Source organism: Bos mutus, chromosome 18 (assembly GCF_027580195.1).
Source record: "Bos mutus isolate GX-2022 chromosome 18, NWIPB_WYAK_1.1, whole genome shotgun sequence".
NCBI classification, from domain to species: Eukaryota; Metazoa; Chordata; class Mammalia; order Artiodactyla; family Bovidae; genus Bos; species Bos mutus.
Genome location: NC_091634.1, coordinates 33,359,939 through 33,370,219, shown reverse-complemented (window position 1 = coordinate 33,370,219; position 10,281 = coordinate 33,359,939). Strand labels below are relative to the sequence as shown.

Below are 10,281 nucleotides of genomic sequence, written 5' to 3'. Positions count from 1 at the left end.
AATTTCTTCTGTCTGTTCCTAAGAACCCTTGGCAACATGTCACCTGTTCCAGCAGATTTTTATATTCAGAGCACAATTCAGAGCTCAGGAAGAATTCTTTACTGATTTCTTCCAGTCATTAATCATTGCCTACAGCCTCACTATTAGGGAAGCATCTCAGTCTACATATGTGCATTCAATTACAGGTTGATTGTTTTAGTTTATGGATTGTCTAGCTACTGTATTTCTTTTTCCCCCACCCCTCTCCATTTCTCTCCAGTCCTTATTTCCTAACTTAGTTCTTCACTGACTTTTATGATAAATGGAAGCATGGGGAGTGGAAAAAGTAAAATAAAATTAGTCTTTAGATCACTGTTACTAAAACTACCACCCAAATTTAGGGATATTCAAGCAATTTGTTATGGAATAAATAGATTATACAATTATTACATTTGCTTCTGTTATTCTTCCTGTCTCTTTCTGAAAAAGCAGCATAATGAAATGGGAAATTTTGATAAGCTGAGACTCAGACAGCTTGGCTTTGAATCCTGGCTCCATCACATAATAGTTGTGGTCTCAGCCAAATATCTGAGACTCAGTTTCTTATCTATGAAATCAATTAATGCCTTGACTTCCCACATGTATCATAGAAAAATCAATAATTTACAGTAAGATCCCCATTTAGAAGCTTTATGATATACATATAAGACCATCTTATTATATAAATTCACAAAAGTTATACCAACTCAATCTATGTCATTACACAAGTATTCCAACACTGCTGCTTAAAAATTCACCTGAAAGCTCCATCACTTAAAATACCCATCACACACTATCATGGTTCTGGGTGCAGCTGCAGAAGCTCATCTCTCCTGAGCTCACGTTACTGGCTCCAGTCCTTGTATGCTTTCTCTGTGACCCAGACTGAACGGACAGAACCATTTAGGGAAGCTCTTTTCATAGCAATAGCAGAAATCAGGAGGCCCAAAGTTCAGTGGAACAGGCACTTTCCAAACCCCACTTTGTTCTATGTCTGCTCATAATTCATTTGCTAAGTAACATCACATTGACAAGTTCAAAAAGAGACAGGGAAGTACATTCTGGCTTCAGAGGGAGAGACTGTGAAATTACACAGCAAGAGCATAGATACAGGAAAGGTGAAGTACTGGGGACAAAAATCCTGTTTATCCCACTTCTAATGACTATTCCAGATTCTGTCTGTCCTCTCCAGCTATCTGTCCTCTGGCCATCTACATGCCACTCACCCTTTAATATTTCTCATGTAAGAGGACATGATGTTTTATTGGAATCTTCAGTTTGTATTGTGAGAATGAACCTTATTAATTACATATTATACACAGACACCCATGCAGTATGTATTTTTAGGCAAGCCCATTTATATAAAATATTCAAAATGATTGATTTCTTCTTGCCATTTGAGAGGACATAATTGGGCTTCCCTGGTGGCTCGAATAGTAAAGAATCTGCTTGCAATATGGGAGACCCAGATTCAATCCCTGGGTCAGGAAGATCCCCTGGAGAAGGGAATGGCAACCTGCTGCAGTATTCTTGCCTGGAGAATCCCATGGAACCTGACAGGCTACAGTCCATGGGATCACAAAGAGTTGGACATGACTGAGCCACTAACACTGAAATGCTTAATCTTCCATAAACAAATTTTCAATGTAACAGGGCTATATCATTGAACAAATTTGAGTAAAAAAATTCTTGCTTGCAAATATTTCTAGGTTTCTCATATATTTGTTTGCCTTCTTATATGTAGAGCAATACACAGACACATATCTGAACTTTTGCAACCTAGGTCCTTGTGATACTGTGATTTATAATAGGAATATATTTTTGGGCTTCATCCAGGTTTTTGACATGGACAGATCTCCTGAGACTGTTGAAATTTCCTAGGCCCTGACAGTGATAAAGGTGCCTATTGTTGTTAATAGTGTGACTTCTGGAAAGCACCCAGGTAAATTTAGGAGTAGGGGCGGGTGTCTGGAAAACCTAACTATGTGACCAAAGGGTTGGAACTTTGAGCTTAACCACTACCCCCGAACTCTGATGAGAGGAGTGGGGCTGGAGGTGGAATCAGTTGCCAGTGGCCAATGATTTATTCAATCATGACTATGTAATGAAGCCTCTATTTAAAAAAAAAAAAAAAAAAAAAAAAAAAACCCCAAAGCATGGCTTTCTGAGAGCTTCAGCGTTGATGGACGTGTAGAGATTTGGGGGAGAGTTGGCCAACAGAGAAAGCATGGAAGCCACACACACTTTCCCTATACCTTACCCTATGCAGCTCTTTCATCTAGCTGTTTCTGAGTTATAGCCTATTGTAACCTACTAAGTAAAATGTTCCTCTAAATTCTGTGCATTGCTCTATCAAACCCCGGGAAGGTGGGTTTGATTTGTGGTGGGCCAAGCTTTCAGGGCTTCCCTGATTGCTCAGCTGGTAAAGAATCTGCCTGCAGTACAGGAGACCTGGGTTCGATCCCTGGGTTGGGAAGATCCCCTGGAGAAGGGAACAGCTGCCCACTCCAGTATGCTGGGCTGGAGAATTCCATGGACTGTATAGTCAGTGGGGTTGCAAAGAGATGGACACGACTGAGTGACTTTCACTTTCACTAGCTTTGCACAGTGGCAGTATCATAGCCAATGAAGTTTATCCAAGGCATGATTATTGCTAATTGAAAACTTCTCCCTATTAGCTGGTGGGCCAGCAGCACAGGAAATAACCTGAGCTTGCTGTTGCAGTTTGAAGTTGAAGTTGGCCTGAGGCCAGAGCCTATGGAATCATTCAGTGCCTCAGTGGACATGAAGTATAAAATGCCAGTTTCAGCTCTCAAAGCTTATTTATTTCCCCCATGTTTTTATTATTTATTTATTTATAGTTTTAATCTTTTCAGTCATGCTGCACAGTATGTACAATCTAGTGCCCTGACCAGGAATTGAACATGAAACCCCTGTACTGACCGCACAGAATCCTAACCACTGGACCACCAGGGAAGCCCCTCTCCAACTTTTTTGTCCCACCTGAGAGCTTATCCCTCAGTTCCTCACTTCTCTGAATTGGTATTCCTCTAGTCATGTCAAACTTTTTTTTAACTCCTAATTTAATTCTTAATTTTTGAAAAAAAAAATATAATGTAATTTCTCACTTTTTGACTTGGTATTTCTCCAATAACTTCAAACTTTTTTTTCTAGTTTTCTGAGTGATAGGGCTGCTCCATGGCTAGTCCTTGACTGTCTGAAACACTACCTTCAACTATAAAGTATTTAAAGAAAAAAAATACAAAAACCACTTTCTAGCTTCCCTTGTACCACCATCCTGCTTTCCCTAAGGCTGTTATGTAATAGAGTCAGTTAGACTTAATAGAGAACAAATTGGGTGAATTATTTGTAGCTAGCCCAGGAGATAATGCTCCATATTTTTCAAGGCTTGTTATTCTGTTTAAAGCCACAGGGTTTTAATTATTACTTTGATTTGATCTTTCAAAAGAAACTATGGGAGTAATCACATTTATTTTTTGCCTTTACATCAGATAGACACTACTTATCCAAAGATGAAGACTTTCACTCATTCAACACAAAGGAGATATGTCACTACTCTGTTTAAAAAAAAAAAAAATATTGAACAACTGAACAACTTGACTTTTTTTTTTCTCTTCCATGTGACACACAGGTTCTAAAATTACATATCAGATATTCTATGCCTTTTGAGATAATATATTGGCTATGAGCAACCCTATTATTTTGGTAGAAGTTATTTTAACTTTGGATTTGGGAAAATGTAAATATTACTTCCCAGCCCCCAGCCCAAGACTGTGTGGTTCATGCCTCATTCAGCCCTCCTGCTATGGTTGCAGTTTTTATCCTTCTCATCACAGAATATGAAACAGCATATACTTCATGCTCCATTACTGTACAAATTGTTTCATTTCTCTTCATTTCTTCCTATCTCTCTCTCCTTACCTTCGTCCAAAATCAGTATATGGCACTTAGAAAATATTTTTTTTTTTGGTGACTGAACATTTCTCATAGTAAGTAAATAAGTAACATTTCTCATTTCTCACTCAAAGGGGGCATATTTACTAGATTTCTAGTTCCTTGGTTTACAGTGAAGACCCTTGCTATCCCATGAACCAGGAAATTTACAAGTAAATTGTGTATTCTCTTTTATTATAACAAGCTAAGATGCTGCATAGGGTCTGTCTTCAGGGAGCCTACCATCTGGTGAGTCTCATTCCTTGCTCATAATGTGCCAGGCACTGTGATCAGCATTTGACAGTCATTGAATAAATATTCACTTAAATGTGTGGTTGAATGAAAAGAAGGAAATAAACTGGTGATGGCTGCTGCTGCTAAGTTGCTTCAGTCGTGTCCGACTCTGTGCAACCCCATAGAGTGACCATGAAATTAAAAGAATTAGATGTTTCAAATACGTATTATCAAGTTATACTAACTTAATGTGTCTACCTGCACAATAGTAATGCCTTTCATATGAGTACAAGGTCCGGATCCCTGTTTTACTTTATTACTCTGGGTGAGGCATGGTGAGACCAGATGCAGATAAAAGAGAGAGAAACCAGGAAGAATCCACAAACAGAAGGAGTTATGTTGTGCTTACAGCTTCCTGGAGATAGCACAGAGTACCCTGCAAAGCCACTCAGGGGAAGGATTAGGACTGGTCATAAAGCAGAAGCGAGGGGCACTGAGGAAAAGAATTTTACCATGGTTTCTATGGGAAGAAAAGACTGAGGCATGGCAAGTAGGTTTAGAGTTGATTTATCTAAATAATTTCAGCATGCTCTGGGGCATCAGTGTTGTCCCTGGTTTTCTGGTATCAGACTCTGGGAGACTAGCATGGGTGTGTAGTGAACCAGACTGTAAGAGTTAAGTAAGGGAAGTATTGGGGATGTTGACTTTATCTGCCAGACAGAAGAGGGAAATGAGGGACTTCCCTGATGGTCTAGTGGTTAAGAATCTGCACTCCCAATGCAACATTTGTTCCCTGGTCAGGGGATCCCACATGCTGTGAGCCACGGCCAAATACAGAAAAGAAAAGGGAACTGACTGGCCTCTAGCCAAAGCCTCAAAAACTGGATCAAGACAACACATATACACACATACACAACAGTTCCTGCATCCCTCCTTCCAGCTCTGAAAACTTGTCAATGGCCTTGCCGGTACATGCTGCACAAATTTGGAAATCAAAATTTTAAAATAATAATAATAGAAGAGAGAAAAGAAAGATGGAGAGAGAAGAAAGGAGTAAGCTAATAAAATTTTCTCCTCATTCATGAACAAATTCTTGTAGATACAGTTCCAACTTTTGTAAGTAAGTAGTTATGCTTGCATATAGTTTCATTTTTTAAAGGTATCTTGGATTCTGAAAGCAGTAGAAAGAGAGATAAGATAAACTCTAAGTAAGAGACTTCTGATTGTTATCACTCTGTTCAACACTTATTTTCCGCTTCGGAGACAAAGGAAATGTGTAAGAAAAGTAAATGTCTATGCTGTAGATTGATTGTGTTTTTCTGTGAGCAATAACTTTCTGTTGCGGATCACCCAGTCTGTGGTATTTTCTTATAGCAGCCGGATGGACTAAGTCTATTTTCAAATAACTTAGATTAAGGGAATAAAATATTGTTTAATGGACAAGCAACATGTTGTTGTTGTTCAGTCACTCAGTCATGTCCGACTCTTTGCTACCCCTCGGCCTGCAGCACGCTAGGCTTTCCTGTCCTTCAGAATCTCCCCAGAATTTGCTCAAACTCATGTCCACTGAGTCAATGATGCCATCAAACCATCTCATCCTCTGTTGCTCCCATCTCCTCCTGTCCTCCATCTTTCCCGGCATCAGGGTCTTTTCCAGTAAGTCGGCTCTTTGTATCAGGTGGCCAAAGTATTGGAGCTTCAGCTTCAGCATCAGTCCTTCCAATAAATATTCAGGGTTAATTTCCTTTAGGATTGACTGGGGCTTCCCTGATAGCCCAGTTGGTAAAGAATCGCCTGCAATACAGTAAACCCTGGTATGATTCCTGGGTCAGAAGGATCCGCTGGAGGAGGGATAGGTTACCCACTCCAGGATTCTTGGGCTTCCCTTGTGGCTCAGTTGATAAAGAATCTGCCTGATCTCCTTGCTGTCCAAGGGACTCTCAGGAGTCTTCTCCAGCACCACAGTTCAAAAGCATTAATTGTTTGACACTCAACCTTCTTTATGGTCCAACTCCCACATCCGTATATGACTACTGGAAAAATCATAGCTTTGACTATACAGACTTTGTTGGCAAAGTGATGTCTTTGCTTTTTAATAAACTGTCTAGGTCTGTCTTAGCTTTTCTTCCAAGAAACAGGCGTCTTTTAATTTTATGGCTTCAGTCACCATCTGCAGTGGAGCAAAAAAAAATAAAGTCTGCCACTGTTTCCACTGTTTCCCCATCTATTTGCCATGAAGTGATAGGACCTGATGCCTTTGTTTTTTGAATGTTGAATTTTAAGCCAGCTTTTTCACTCTCTTCTTTCAATTTCATCAAGAGGCTCCTTTAGATCCTTTTTACTTTCTGCCATTAGGGTGGTGTCATCTGCATATCTGAGGTTATTGATATTTCTCTTGGCAATCTTGATTCCAGTTTGTGATTCATTCAGCCCAGCATTTTGCGTGATGTACTCTGCATATAAGTTAAATAAGCAGGGTGACAATATACAACCCTGAAATATTCCTTTCCCAGTTGTGAACCAGTCCATTTTTCCATGTCGGGTTCTAGCTGTTCCTTCTTGACCTATGTTCAGATTTCTCAGAAGGCAGGTAAAGTGGTCTGGTATTCCCATTTCTGGTATTTCCATTTGTTGATGACATTGGAAAACCAAGTAGAAACAGTTAGCAAATGTTATGCAATATCTCTCATCATTCACTAAAATAAGGCTTATGAATTTTAATTGTAAAGATTTGAAAACTTATCTTGGGTTATAGATAGGTTTCTTATAGAGAAATTTTCTTTTAATAATATCAGAATTTATTTTCCTATAAAGTTTAGTCTGGCAAGAGAAGAGAGAAGAAGAAAAAGAAAAACATACAAACACATACACAAACCAACAATGAGCATTACCTTCCTTGACACTTCCTAGTGCTAACCATTGACTTGTCACCTGAAGGGAAAATTTTGTCAGAAGACAAAGATCCCAATACAATTAAACTTGATATTGAGTCTTCAGTTCAGTTCAGTCTCTCAGTCGTGTCTGACTCTTTGCGGCCCCATGAATCCCAGCATGCCAGGCCTCCCTGTCCATCACCAACTCCTGGAGTTTACCCAAACTCATGTCCATCAAGTTGGTGATGCCATCCAGCCATCTCATCCTCTGTCATCCCCTTCTCTTCCTGCCCCCAATCCCTCCCAGCATCAGGGTCTTTTCCAATGAGTCAACTCTTCAAATGAGGTGGCCAGTGTATTGGAGTTTCAGCTTCAGCATCAGTCTTTCCAATGAACACCCAGGACTGATCTCCTTTAGGATGGACTGGTTGGATCTCCCTGCTGTCCAAGGGACTCTCAAGAGATATTGAGTCTAACTACTTGTATTTTTCTTAAAAATATCATGCTGTTGTAAAAACCAGTTGTTAATGAGGTGATTGACTCTGAATGTCACCTCAGTTGCTTTCTAATTTTTTTTAAGCATAATTTTTCAAGCTTTTAACCATAAATTGAATTCTACATGATATGTTGTCATACATTCTAAGTAGAGATAAAAATACGAAAATGTGCCATCCAGTTTTGCTGATACTACTGGTTTTCATTGGAATACAATGTAATGAGAGACCGCCGTAGTGGCCACCTATGTTGAATCTGCTGTGTAACCTACTGAGTCAAACAGTCAACAGTTGCCAGGTGGATGTCTAACAATGTACGGCACATTTAAGGGGACACTTTAAATGCTTTATTGGAATCCTGATCATGAACTTCCACATTTTTTCCTTCTCTTTAATATCAATCATCAAGAGTTTGCATGTTTTATTATAATTAGAGCACATAGCATGGAGTTGGAGAAACAGAAGGAAAACTATGAGCTGTGGAAGAGAATATCTCCAGGATTTCCAAGTTTATTCATTTTTTATTGTATTCTTTCAGCATACGTGCATTGTTTTCAACATGTCACATACACTCTTAAGTGCTGAAGGTACAGAGATGAAACCGGTGGTTGCTGTCTTTCAGGGTTATCAGAACAAATTGATTGTGCAGTATCACAATCCTCAAGATGAGTTTTGTTTTTAACAAGTGCCCTTGTATCTTTATGTAATGGCTGTATTGATGTATAAATGAAACGTAAAGGATGAGTTACTTGATATGAGACTTCAGATGAGAAGAGTCTTTTATCTTGAGCACCCTGTTCATGTGAGGATGTAAACAGCATGTATTATGGTTGCAAAATATTACAGAAGCAAATATATGAGTAATACTGGAGTAGAATTTGCAAAATGGAGACACGCAAGAGATAAAGCTGTGCAAAACATTTAATAACTTTGAAAAGACAGAGTCATTAAAATTTTGACAGAATAATATCAGGATAAGATTTAATTGTTACTGTAATGACTACCTGATTCTTCTATAGAATGGATTACAGAGTATCCCAGTGAATTGTTTGTGTATTTTTCAGTCTGTTACCTGACCTTCTCTTGTTCTGGTCTCATTTTCAGGGTAATCATGTTTTCCAGAAACTTCTTTTCTCTGACTTCTAGTGTTCTTCGTTCAGTAAGACTCCCAGATAGAAGTCTGGAAGGGAGAGAGAAATGATGTATTTTTAACCTTTCTTTTGGCTTTCTTGTTGCCACTGACAATGACTACCTTATTTGTCAGATCCAACTCTCCTTCTCCTCCCTCCATCATTACATTTCACGTGGAAAGCTTGTGTTCTGGCTCCTTTCAGATGATTCTTCATTAATGGGTCTGGTATGCCTACTTTTATTAAACACACAGCTCTAAGGGTGTAGCATCATCCCTCTGTTGCTAATCTATGGATTTCCTTAGCATTCTCTCTTGGGCTTTCAAGTTTTTTCCTTACTAGTGTGAACAAGTGTCTATTGATCTATCTATTTAGCTAATATATAATTAAAGTATAATTGAATATATACTTGAATGACCTAGAGGCTCTTGTTTTCATGTTTAAAATTGTACTACCACCTTTAAATGAATTATGTATAACAGTGAGATGCACAATGCAATGGACTATCCTAGTATAAGCCCTCACTATCAATTATCCAGTGAGTTTAGTAATATAGAAAAGGATAAACTATATAAACTATTTAAAGATAGAATTACAATTTTGAAATTTTTTTATGGTAGTGAAAAATATAGGAGGATGGTTTAGAATTTGAGTCAATGAGGTGAACATTTAGTAAGGAAACAGAACATACAGATTAGGAATTTGTGTGGTAATAGTATCTTTGATGGGGTCATTCTGAGATGTATATTAAGCTGACTAATGCAAAAGAGGTATACATTATAGTTGTAGGATAGTTATTATAGATAAGCAGTGTCTGCTAGGGTACATTATATTTTGTATAGATTTGAGTTTGTGTCAGGTAATTTATTTCTTCTGCCTAAACAATTTTTTTTTCAAGTTTCTTGTAGTGCTGGTCTGCTAGTAATAGAGTTTCTACTTTTATTTCAGACTGATATATATATATATATATATTTTTTTTTCTATTTACAGTGCTATTCAAATATAGCTCCATCTCTTCTGGTTAGCATAGTTTCTGATAAGAAGTCTGTTATATATCTTATCCTTATGTAAATGCAATATGGTTTTTCTTTCTTTGTCTTCCTCCTTCAAGATTTTCTTTTGATCTTTGGTTTTCAGAAGATTTGAATATGATGTGTCTAGGTGTGCATGTTATATTTATTCTACCTACCATTCCAAGTTTCTTGAATCTATAATTTGACATCGTTCATTATTTTAAGAAAACTGTCATTTCTCCAAATATTCTAGGATTCCAGTTTCACAAATGTTAGTCTACTTGATATTTTCCTGTATTTCTTTATTATAGCATTATCTTTGTTTACTCTTATTCCTTTATGTTTCACATTGGATAATTTCTATTGATCTAGCTTTAAAGTCACTGTCTTAGTCAGCTTGGGTGGCAATAACAAAATACCATAGACTGAGTGGCTAAAAAGCAGGAACTTCCTTCTAATACTTCCAGAAGCTAGGAGGTCCAAGATAAGACGGCCAGCATGGTCAGGTTCAAGTGAGAGCCCTCTTCCCTTGCAGATGGCCTCCTTCTCACTGTATCCTTACCTA

At 38.1% G+C, this 10,281-nt stretch overlaps 1 pseudogene; it reads left to right on the top strand.

Annotated features, from left to right (window-relative positions):
• The first annotated feature begins 2,614 nt into the window (after positions 1-2,614).
• LOC138991890 (U4 spliceosomal RNA) lies at positions 2,615-2,769 on the top strand (annotated as a pseudogene).
• The last annotated feature ends 7,512 nt before the right edge of the window (positions 2,770-10,281 follow it).